This window comes from Cervus canadensis, chromosome 17 (genome assembly GCF_019320065.1).
Source record: "Cervus canadensis isolate Bull #8, Minnesota chromosome 17, ASM1932006v1, whole genome shotgun sequence".
Taxonomy (NCBI): Eukaryota; Metazoa; Chordata; class Mammalia; order Artiodactyla; family Cervidae; genus Cervus; species Cervus canadensis.
In genome coordinates, this window is record NC_057402.1 from 65,302,663 (window position 1) to 65,314,079 (window position 11,417).

General features: G+C 40.3%; 1 non-coding gene across 1 annotated transcript; it reads right to left on the reverse strand.

Moving 5' to 3' along the window:
• Positions 1–10,859: 10,859 nt before the first annotated feature.
• LOC122419943 lies at positions 10,860–10,966 on the reverse strand. The gene has a single exon (XR_006263143.1). It is a non-coding gene; the product is annotated as a U6 spliceosomal RNA (small nuclear RNA).
• Between the last annotated feature and the right edge of the window lie 451 nt (positions 10,967–11,417).

An 11,417-nucleotide genomic window follows, 5' to 3' on the forward strand; every position in this document is an offset into this window, starting at 1 on the left:
TATTCCTCTCTTGTTCAAAGTGGTGAAACATACCCTGGGCTCCCAGGGAGACAAACTGCTTTAATTTGCTAACATTTTGGGACTCTTCAGGACTGGGAGATAATTTCAAAGTATTGAGAGGCCCCTGATAGTGTCTTAGCCGGCTGTTTTGTAAGATGACTCTTCTAGACAAAAATCAAGCAAAAAAATGAATATCTCTACTTACATATGAAATTTCTCATTCATTTACTCTCTCCCCTTTCTCTTCTGATTCTCATTTTTATTTTAATTGGTGGGAATCATAGACAAAGTCATAGTCCTCTGCGCAGCAAGTGGGAACTGGAAGCTTGGCTCCCAGCAGAGAAAGGCTGTGTGACCTTTGCCAGGACCCTCGACTTTCTGAGCCAGCCTACGATCAGCCTAGCTGCTTGCCTGCTGATCGAAATTTGACAAAGATTTATGAAATAAATGTCTGAAAAGTTTTGTTATGACTCCACAAAAAGCTCTACATCAGAAGAAAATAATATGCACTTAATCTACAAGTGCCGAAGAGTTCCTTTTTGGCCCATAAAATAAGCATAATTAATGGCCATCCATGTATTTTCCCTATTAAACCTTTATGCCACCCTTTATGCTTTGAAAAATCAAAGCAGACTAAATGATCTTTATTTTAGCAAATAGTGCTAATATTTTCTCCGTGAAATATATACATCCCTCCTACATGTGTAAATACAACATATAAATAATATGTCCCATATTTTTCCTGCTTCAATCTTTCTGCATGTTAGAAAAATTAGCCAAGTAAAATTCAAGCTTTTTCTGACAAGCATAAATTTTTTATTATATAATTCTTCTATAATTAGAGTATTGCTTGAAGGTGATACTTTTATTTTTGCTCTCAGTTTTTTTAACTGAATATTACTTAATGAGAGGATGGAGTAATGCCTACTTTAAAAAATATGTAATTTAAAAATGTTAGAAACTTGCTTCAACTTATGGATATTGCTAAAACTGCTGGGCACTTGTATACTGATTTCTAGGTTGTGGAATTGAAATTCATAAAGATAATTCCTGTCATTTTTTAACAATATCTTGATGTAAAATAATTTTTCAATAAGCAAATATTTTCATGCTCATAAAATAAAATTTTGAGGAGAATGTCATGATAGAAGCATTTCACACCAAAAAACTTGTTCAAGTTTAACTCAGGAGAGCTCATGTTATTTGTTTGTTTATTTATTTGCCTCTTCCTGTGAGGCATACTTCATTATTGAAGCATGGAGAACATTTTTGTATCCTGGTTTGTGACTGTGCTTTGCAAACCTGGGTCTAATGAAACCAAGTTCTTGCCCTAACTCTGCACTTGCCGACTTCTTTCATTTAAAATCGGAGCATCTGAACACTGGTGAGTTATTTTAAATACTAATTTCTTTCTGTTGTCGCTGCAGCCTCATGAAGACTAATTTTTTACAAACACAACAGAGACAAAGCTTTGGATCTGATATAGGAAAAAAGGCGTGATGGGTCCAGTAGACATCTATGGCACACATATTTATTTTACGGCTTGCTATGAGGCATATTATTAATGATGACAATCATGAACTTGCATGCATTGTTTATTTTGTAAATACACATAATGGAGCTTTCAAAAGCGCGATCAGCTGCCCCTTGCAACTATGACTGTCTGCTATGGAAGTAACGACTCACGGACCTTAGAATACGTGAGTTCCTGACCTGGTCCATTTCACTATTTACGCTCGTGGAACATTTTGTTAAGGCCATCTATAATTTCCTGAAGCGAGCATCCAAAATGAACTGCAGGTCTCCTTTAAATCTATATGGCAGATGAGATTTGAATATCTATAAGTAGATTTGAACATCAACAGTACCTGTAAAACTAAATATGCATTAAAAGCCATTAGTTTGTATCCATAAAATGCAAAAAAAAAAAAAAAAAAAAAAGCTTCCTCTGTTATGGGGAACACTCTTTAGACTGAAGATAAGTAATTTGATTATTGTACCTCGAATCCACTCTGTTTTCACTGTTAAAAAAATTATATATATATATATATATATAGAGAAATGTCTTTCTACCTAAGACCTGAAGCATTTCTGTTCATTTCAGTGCTTTGAAATTTTTTTCTCTTTAACTCCATTCCCTCCCCAAAACTTTCACTTGACATTTGTGCTCCTTTTTGACCTTTGTTTGCTCTGTCTGAATTATTTGGCTTTGGTGAAAATAGGTGGGATAGAATGAGAGAAGGCTCGCCTTAGAGGGGCAAGTCGAATCATGCATGACCCCTGAATTCATTTGCCTGTTACCTGAACCCTGAGCGCTCATGTCTGCCTCATGTTAATTTCTCCATCTGATTGAGGAATCAAAGAATCACAGAAACACATTGGAAGGAAGGAAGAAAATATTTGTTTTTGTAAATTTAACAAGACTTGGCTGTAACAAATCTTAAAAGTGCATCTTCCGTAGTGCGGCCGCACTCAATATTACATCTGCTTTAAATATTGTTGGGTGTCTGAGGTCTTTGTGGAGCGGGTTTGATGCCGTCTTTTGTTGTAGGATGACTCGTGTATTCTGTGATGCAGGAGGGTCGCCTGTTCAAAGGATACAGCCTTACTTAGGGCTTCTTTTCTTTCTTTCTTTTCTTCTCCCTTCCCCCACCCCCACATGGTGGCTTTTCCTGGATGGCAAGGGGCTGGGGGCTTCAGTTTAAAACATTCACATGGAACTCCCAGTCTTTCTTCTTTCAGAAAAAGACAAATCCTCCATGATAATTACAAAATCCCCAGAAAGATCTGTAAATTGAATAAATATATTGACTGATATCACAACCTTTTGTCCTATATTAAGTAAATAGCTCTAAACTTGGTGTTGGTGGAATGGAAGGTATTTATAGATATTAATTACCATCAAACTAATATAAACTATCCCTTATTAATTTTCTTCCGGTTTTCCAATTTTCAGGAGTAATTGCAGCCACCTACGTGCACTGTCCTCCCATAATGTTCTTAATTATATTAGATATCTACCCCCCACCCAGCTGAAATAGCATTTTAATCAGTATCCTTTATTCAGATTTTTTAAATGGCTTTTATTCATTCAAACTGAATATTAGTTTAGAAAGTAGAGAAATCATACATGCGCAAAGAAAGCCAGGCCTGTGATGTTTCACAGACAATGATTTGGGTGAGGTGACTGTGTTTTGTTGAGAAAAGGACGCATGGGATATTGACAGTTTCCTATCAATAGCTGGGCCCTGGAGGCCTGGCTGTTTGGGCCCACACTGATTGACTACTCCTTAATAGACATATAATTGTTGACAAATACCTTCCAATAGACTGGGGCAGCGCCCGGCAGACAAAGAAGGTTTCAGGATGATAGAGACCAGAGCCAGCCATTTGGTCGAGGCAGAACCTCAGATTTGGAAAGGACTTTTGCTCATAGAGAAGCTTTCTAAGAGAAAGCAGTTCCCAGAGTCTCCATGACAGGCCCTGAGCCATCCTGCCTCAATCGAGAAACGAAAAAGCCTCACTGTCTCTGTGTATCAGGGAATTTGCTGGGGAGGGATAAACCTAGACCTCTTTCTGTGTGGCTTGGTGTCACATCATTTGATTTCCCTACATTAAAAAATTATGTGTGTGTGTATACATACATATATATGTATATAAAATATACATATATATACATGTACATAGATACATTTTGATATTCAGACTGTTTTTAGTTTAATGGCATTATACAACCTATCAACCTCATTTCCACAGCAAACAATAGGCTATTGTTGATTTCAGAGAACCCTGGACAGTGACAGGAATATGGAAAAAAAAAAGTGCGTTTGGCCATCAGCCCCATTTACTCCTAGGATATCAGAGGGGCCTGGGGCTGTTCCTATAAGGCGGGGGCATCCAAGGGCATTCGGGAACCTCCACCTCAGCTTCCGTGCTCGTCTGGCCAAGGCTGCCTTCCCAGATCAATGCCTGGCTGAGAAATAGCTCTTGAAAGTTGGCCTCGCAAGACGCATTCCCTCAGTCAGTTCAGTTTCAGTAATTCCTCTCCTTGGGGGGACTTACGCTCCACCAGCAGAGACCACGATTGCTTTCAGCGCGTGACAGGAGTCTGCTGACAATGGGACTGAGAGGGGGTATTTAGATCCACGAGCTGGTGGGAGCTAATCAAGAAAAATAAAATAAAACATGAAAACAAAGTTCAAACGGCAACCTCGGCCTAGCATGAAACAGTAGACAGAGCTGCAGATTGAGCCAGGTTTAACGGGATCAGGGAAGCGGGGTCTTGAACGTGGTCCTGCAAACGCATCAAGGTGACATGGCAGGCTGCCTCTTGACATCCCGAGTGAAACTGAACCGGCTTGTGCCCCAAAGCCCTTGAGTCCCGCCTTTGATTCTTATTGATCAAATACGCAGATGAAATCCCACATCACAGAGCAAGGCAAAACCTGAGCTTTCTGTGTCAACTTCTAGGAATCCCGGTGAAGCCCTTTCCAAGTCATCTTTTTATGCATGAAGGAGAACCAGGGTGCACACATTCTTCAGGAAGATGTACAAAGCGGGCGAGGAGATATGTAGGTCTGATAGCTCCCAGGCTTCGTGGCAGAAGGACGAGCCAGATAAGAATGTTATACTTGTTACCTGTTGTCACATTCAAACCTGTACTTAGGATTCATTGGGGGCAGGCCGGATTATTCTGAAAGTTGCTTCTTTGTAATCTGTAAGCATTCCTGAACAGGCAGGCTTCTGCAAACAGCTGCCTCAAAATGTTGTGTGTGTGTGTGTGTGTGTCCATTAATTCAGAATTACTCCAATTACAAGCTTTTGATGCTCTGAAACCCTCTCTCTAACCCAAAAGAGATGGAGAACCCTTGCACTGTCCAATCAGATCGCTTTCCCTGCCGCCTGCAGCAGATGTAAGCAATTTACTTTTTTATTTCTGCATATTCAGTGTGAGCGGAGCTGTTGGGGACCTTTCACCCCAGAGCCTGCAGGATTCTAACCCTATCAAATTAAAGCATTTTGCTCACTTATTCCCAAACGCTTTGCTGGTGCTAAGCAGACATCCCGCTGCATAGCAATGGCGGGTGTTCGTGTCCACTCATAGCCCCAGCCTAATCAGAGATTATTAAGGAAAATATACAGTGCTTTAATTTGATGAGATTGGTTAGAGGTAGTGCAGTTAAAGGTCACACTCCTGCGTGTATCTCCCTCTGTCTCTGTAATATTTTCTTCTCGCTTGACAATCCTGAGCTGCAAACAATAGGCCAAGGCGACACGTTTATTTTTGACGTGCTGTGATGGGCTCAATAGGGATAAAGATGAATTATTTAAAGATTGCATAAACAAACATTCCGGGCAAGGCGTCGGTGACATCTTTCCCTTTGTGCTCTGTGGAGGCTGTTGGCTTAAAAGAACATGCTCAAGAAATGCCTCCTCTGGGCAGGAATGCATTTAGAGGGAAGGCCCAGATAGACTGGCTGCTGCCAGAAGGCTGGGGCGCTGCAGAACTGTTGCAGGCTGGGCAGGGAGGGCCCTGGCTCCCGGTTCCCAGGGAAAGATGCCTCTGGAGGACTGATTGGGTCCTCTGACCCTGGAAACTTCTCCCCCTGCTGCTAGCTAATTGAGCCAGCCTGCCTGCCCCAGGGGAGTGGCGGGGCTGCAGGGGACCGCGGGGGCTGTTTGCTTGCATCTTCTGCATCTTCGGAGAAAAAGTCAAGTTACCGGGTGGTGGCCGGGTAGTACCCTGGCAGGGTGAGGGAATTACCTGACTCTCTCTCTGCTCATTTGAGGGCTGATTTTCATGCCAGGTTTCTTTCTCTCCTGGAGAGGCCCTTTCTGACTTGACAGGCTCCAAACCTTGGGGTGTTACAGGCGCCTCTGAGCACCCTGTTTGTGTGTGGAGTTGAGGCATTTTTTTCTCACTTGTCTTTTTTTTTTTTTTTTGTCAAATTCAGACACTGTTGAAGGCCCAGGGAAAGGCATTTGAAGAAATGAGGGCAACTTCTAATCTGTCCGACTTAATGGTTTCTGTGTATGCGTCCATGTAATAGACCAACTGCAGGCTGATTTACCTAGAAATTTACATGAAAATTGCTTTATGCAGCTGTATGTAAGAATTCAAGCCGCACAGTGTCACTGTACAACGCAGGTCGGAGCGAAGCCCTGTGCTATTGTAGCTGAAAACCATTTGTTTTCCGTCCTGGGAGGAGGCGGAGGGAGGCAGCAGGGTTGGGATCCGAGGACACGGGACTCCTCAGGACGGCGCTGCGTTGGGGAGCAGGCAGCGGGGGCAGGGCGCTCTGCTTGCGGAGCCAGATCCTGATTCATGGTTTTAAGGCCTTTTTCCCTTGCAAATTCTAATATTCTAAAGGGACGTGATGCCTGGTTTGTTGTCCTGGTCCCACTCTATTACCTAATGCTTGTATTAAGTTATTTGAAAGACTGCAGTAATTCAGCTGGTAAATAGAAGGAGTGGGCTCCTTGAGAAATTGTTGCTGTCTTTTCCTTCAGATGGGTGAAGAGTTCACAGGATCTTTTCCCCACATGTTGGTTTATTTGCAATGCTCATACTTTTGAAATGTGATACTTTGGGGGTGATAGAGAAATATTAATAATATTAGCAATAATGATTAAAAAGCTGTAGAAGACTCTGGAACAATTTTTCATTGGGAGTTTAGGTGAGGGTGGGTCGGTGTGGCCTCCTGGGTCTGGCTCAGGCCTTTAAGATGCCCCCCTCCCCAACCTGCCCAGGGAAGTAGTCACACACATATCAGGGAGTTCTGTGTTCGTTCCACAGGAGGCTTGAATGCTTTTAAAGGTGTGTGTGCAGCTTGTAGAGAGTCCACCTGCCGAAGCAAGAGACATGAGATGCAGGTTCGATCCCTGGGTTGGGAAGATCCCCAGGAGAAGGGGATGGCTACCCACTCCAGTATTCTTGCCTGGAGAATCCCATGGACAGAGGAACCTGGTGGGCTATGTTTGTGACATGGGGTCACAAACAGTTGGACACAAATGACGTGGCTTAGCACACACGTGCATCTTGTTTCCCCTGCATGTCACAACCCTAGTGAGATCACCTGGGCCCCTGCTGTGTGGGAACGGGGCCTGGCCTCTCTCTAATTGCTGGGTCTGTGGCCTGGCAGTGAGCTCATGCCCAGGCTTCCAAGGAGGGATGCTGGGAGCCAAAAATGCCAACAGCAACTTCTTAGCTTTAGTTAATGCTTTATTAATTTGTATATTGCGTGTGTGTATCTGCATCCATCAAACACTTTATCATTGTTTTATGCTATGAAATGCTTCCATAAATACAGTTAATATGATGTGCTCATTTGCTAGAGTTAGATGGCTAAGTGAATATCTTTATTTAGAACAATTTGTTACATCTGGGATCTGGAGCGCTGTTAGAATGCCTTAGAATGTGGTGATGACAGGTGGCTGGGTGAGGGCACTGTCCTCCACGGGACCAACTCTGACCACTTCTCTGCTTGATACACCATCTCTGTATTTTTTTTTTTTTTATTTCTGTTGCTCTCTGTTGATTCCCATTTTAAAACTGAAACCATGGCCATGTGTCTTGTTTAACTGTTTCTTTGTTTAGCTCCAACCTAGATTTTCCCACTACAGGAAAAAAAAAAAAAACCTAAGCAAACAAAAACACCAAAAGGGCCACTCTACTTTCTTACATAACATACAAAGCAATTTAAAACATTGTTTATGTTTCAGGATTTCCATTTTAAGTTGGTAACTCTGCCATGAGTAGAACCTCACGTTCTTGCCTTTGTTTATATATTTAAGGTACAGTTGGGGCAGGCTGTCTCACTGCTTTTGAGGTGAATACTGAAGTCAGGACACAGTGCAGATGAGAATATGTTCTTTTGAAGAATAAGTAAAACATTAGCTTGTCAAAAGTGTTTCTTACATTGGAGGACCTTACTATACAAAACTGTCTATTTAGGAATTCATAGGGGAGATTATACCACTAGATGGTTTTATTCTATAAGTTTTTATGGTATAAGGAATGATGTTAGTTGAAAAGTTAACTTATTGGTAGATAGATGTTAGGAGGCTAAGGGAAAGGATAAAAGTGGTTTTTCAAGTTGTCAAGCTGCTTGTACAAACTTGGAAGAAATGCTTTAAGTTACTTCTTCTATTGAACATCCATCACAGTTGTGTCCAAAGCACTTTTTAAAAAATAAAATATTCCTTTCCAGTTGTCTCAGACAGATATCATCACATTATCACCATCAGTCTTATAAATGGGATTTATTATTATGTGTTGATGGCTGCTGCAATGTTATACAAACTGCCATTTCCCCTCATGGTCTTTCACACGCAATCCACGCATGGAACCACCTCTGCTTTTATATGCCTCACCAGATATGTCAGTTATCAACCACAGCCTGGTGATCAGGAGAAACTGCACAGGGAGCTTACTGAAATTTAGGTGAATCTAAAAACAACAATAACAGCAACAAACAAACCAAAAAAAGGTTATTCCTAAGGATTTCTAACACAAATGTTTGCGTTACACCGAGTTGTTTTATTGTTTACGTAGGCTACATGGCATATCTAGGCTCAGCTAGGTGATTTTACTTCTAACCCTGCAGGGAAAAAAAACACGATTCTGGGATTTAATGTTAGAATGTACTTCAACTTAACATACTATGATAGGCTTAAGTAACTGCAATCCTTCTAATGTAGAGAATTATTTTCCTAGTGTTATTGTAACTCTTTCCATTTATGAATCAGGTTATATATTTGAAAGACCTGAAACCTACAGATGTTGATTTTCATGTTGAGACCTTCTGTTTGTAATTCTGAGAATGACTGTTAGGTGGAAGTGGTGCTAATGAGGGTCTTTGAGGTTGCAGATAAACTAAGGGGAGTCTAAACATTTTTGTGATTTCCATGTATGAACATTGAGGCTGTTGTTCAGTTGCTAAGTCAAGTTCAACTCTTTGCGACCCCATAGACTGCAGCACGCCATGCTCCTTTGTCCTCCACTATCTCCTGGACTTTGCTCATATTCATGGCCACTGAGTCAGTGATGCTGTCCGACCATCTCATCCTCTGCTGCCCGACCATCTCATCCTCTGCTGCTCCCTTCTTCTCCTGCCCTCAATCTTTCTCAGCATCAGGATCTTTTCCAAAGAGTTGGCTCTTAGCATCAGGTGGCCAAAGCATCTGAGTTTCAGCTTCATCATCAGTCCTTCTGATGAGTATTCAGGGTTGATTTTCATTGAGATCGACTAGTTTGATCTCTCTGCAGTGAATGAATATGGTTTCCTACAAAACAGAGCTATGTATGAAAGCAACAACACAAATATTCCACCAAGCACTAATTACTAGTGTTTGTACATGAAACTACAGAAAAAGATAATTCAAGAAGGACAAAGAGAAATAAGGCCGTCTTGGCATGTAAAATGCCCAGTTGAACCACTTAAAGTGTCTTAGTTGTTAATCATTTAGCCCTGCTAGGCTTAGAGTATCATTAGGGATAACACTAAAATGCTATTCAAGCACAGAAGTTTTTACCCTGCCAATAAAAATACTTCCTTTCTAGGTATCTATCGAAAAATTAAGAAGAAAAAAAAATCATATCCTAAGTCTTAAAAATGAGCCTGTCCACCAAATTCCAAAAATCTTACATGGGTAAAAAAAAATTAAAACAATCAATTTAGAAAATTAAATCAAGAAAAATTATAAATACCCTCGTTTTAAAAGCCAAAATACGATACTGTTTATAAACTGCTGGATGCTTCCAAAACTGTAGTAGAAAGCAAATTCATAGTATTATTAATGAGACAAAATGAAAAGAAATGAGATAATCATTCAAATCAGAAAGTAGATAAAAATATAATTATCAAGGAACAATATTGGTAAGAGTAGAATCTATAAATAAATGGATGAATAAATCTAAAAGACCTTTTCTATGAGGAAAGCAATTCCTGACATATCTCTAGAATTCTCCTGAAGGTAATAAAATAGTGGAAATAAACAAAATTAGAATTGATAAATGATCTAACAACAAATATGATCATAAAAATTATAAAACCTTTCTCTATAAGTATGCTAAGCAAACTGAAGCACTTAGCACAATAAATAATTTTCTTTTTCAGAAAATATAAAATACTGCTATCAATTCTAGATGAATAATTGACCTGTTGTGCTTACATATAAAAGCAGAAGTAAATACTTACACATTAAGAAAAATAAAGAATACAGCATAGAGCTTAGCCCAAGAATGCAAAAAGAATACATACTATCAATTTCAAATGCAATTGTTTATTAAACTGGGGTTACATATTTTAAGTGACTAGTAGGCCTATTCTTATAGACACCATAATTCATGTACTTGCATGAAAATGAAAAATAAGACAGATATTAATGGTTTTGTACCAAGGAAATAGAGGTAAAACCCCCAAACTTTTTCTACGTATAAGCAATAAATGTTTGGAAATATAATGGAAACATCTAATTCAAAAGGGAGAATTAATTGAAGGAAACACAAAGCTCTGAGTAAATGAGGAACCATTTTCAAAAAAAAAAGGCATGCTTTTGCAGAGTCACGCTGAGAAGGAAACGCAACCCCCTCCAGTGATCTTGCCTGGAGAATCCCAGGGATGGGGGAGCTTGATGGGCTGCCATCTATGGGGTCACACAGAGTCAGACACAACTGAAGCGACTCAGCAGCAGCAGCTGATTCATTTACAGTTTTAACAAAGTCATCAGAAGTCCAGTGGTGGTATTTTGGCACTTCTTTTTTTTTTTTTTTTTTAAGGGTCACTTCTTTTTATTTTAGATCATTTTTCTAATTTGAAAAGCATCATTTTTTTACCCGAATAAAAATTTCCAATTCAAAAAATATGGAACGCTTCACGAATTTGCGTGTCATCCTTGCGCAGGGGCCATGCTAATCTTCTCTGTATCGTTCCAATTTTAGTATATGTGCTGCCGAAGCGAGCACTTGGCACTTCTTTGTGCAACTACAAAGTTCACTGAATGAATGAAGAGCTTGAATAACGCAACACAGTGAGGAAAGAATAATTAAGAAGGACTTGCCCTAGTAAATATTAATTTTTTTTAAAGTTGATAGTGCTTTGAGAAGGGGCATTGGCATGAGAATCAATGGAGTGGATCAATGGAAAAGAAGAGAATACCTCAACATGGGTCTTAATGCAGATGCATTCATTTAGCAAATGTTTAAGGTGGCACCACAAATTAGGGCAGGGAAAATACTTTTCAAGTGATGGGATTGAAACAACTGGTGTTGTGAAAGACCACAACAGCTCCAGAGGAGGAAGAGGTCCTCCCCAAGTGGCCTCAAGGGAAGCACATGGGACCGCTACTCTTGAATTCATGGCTGAGCACTTCACATCTGTCATTGCCTCAGATGCTGCCCGGAGTCCAGGCTCCCT